This window comes from Vigna radiata, unplaced genomic scaffold (genome assembly GCF_000741045.1).
Source record: "Vigna radiata var. radiata cultivar VC1973A unplaced genomic scaffold, Vradiata_ver6 scaffold_660, whole genome shotgun sequence".
Lineage (NCBI taxonomy): Eukaryota > Viridiplantae > Streptophyta > Magnoliopsida > Fabales > Fabaceae > Vigna > Vigna radiata.
Window position 1 is genome coordinate 2,379 of NW_014543024.1, and position 962 is coordinate 3,340.

The 962-nt window shown below is 37.3% G+C and overlaps 1 pseudogene; it reads right to left on the reverse strand.

The window, feature by feature from the left end:
* Positions 1–266: 266 nt before the first annotated feature.
* On the reverse strand, positions 267–755 carry LOC106752916 (annotated as a pseudogene).
* Positions 756–962: the final 207 nt, after the last annotated feature.

Below are 962 nucleotides of genomic sequence, written 5' to 3' on the forward strand. Positions count from 1 at the left end.
CTACAAGTAAAAAATAGTCTTGTAAAAGAAGAACTTAGCATGTTATGTATATATTATCATATTTGGTGATGTTAGAAATAACCAAGACCAGCACACAACACCTTAAAGCTTAATTAAGGTAGAAAGAGTGCACTCTACAAGAATATAACGATTCTGTTTCCCCTGAATGGAACTTGGAAGGAAGGTTTTACCTGAAAAGACGATCTTGATATACATTTGGGAACATTGTCAGGTCTGCCAGAAAGTAGACTGATAGCTGTTGGTATAGCTAACAACTTCTTAGTGACTTGCTCAGAAGTTCAGATTCTGAACTACCATATACGGTTCACATTTACAACTGACGGGAGATGAAAGGGTAAATGAAATAAACAAGGACATTGGTTTTCCTTACTACTGCTAAGAGTGAGATTGTGCATGCTCAGGTTTGTGACTGTACTCATAATCAAGATGAACAAAAGCATGCTCGATCTCGGGTAAAAGCTCAAGCTTCTCTTGCAATGATTCCCCAATATCATGGGCCTCTTGCAATTGCATATCTGCTGGCAGGACAATATCAACTTCAACAAAGTAGTGAGACCCGAATGTGTATGCTCGAACTGTATCAATGTGCCTCACAGCCTCGGGTGGTTCCAGCATAGGTATGTGAGTTTCTGAAGATACTCAAGTGCAGCTGATTTTCCAACCAGGGAATTCACATTTTCCAACACTGTCATTGACCATGTGCGTATGGTGTACAACGCCAGCTGACATAGCATTGAAAATTTTCATCTTAAGAAAATAAGACCTCGACTTTTAAAAATATCAGGAACACATAGCAGAAGCTGAGAAACAGATGTCTACAATTGTTGATGGATAATATAACTTGAAATAATGTGATATTTTTCGCAAATTGTGGTTCTTTTACCTTCCGACCTAGCAATTAATCTCATTTATTAATTAATTCACAGAAAAATTGTAAAAAA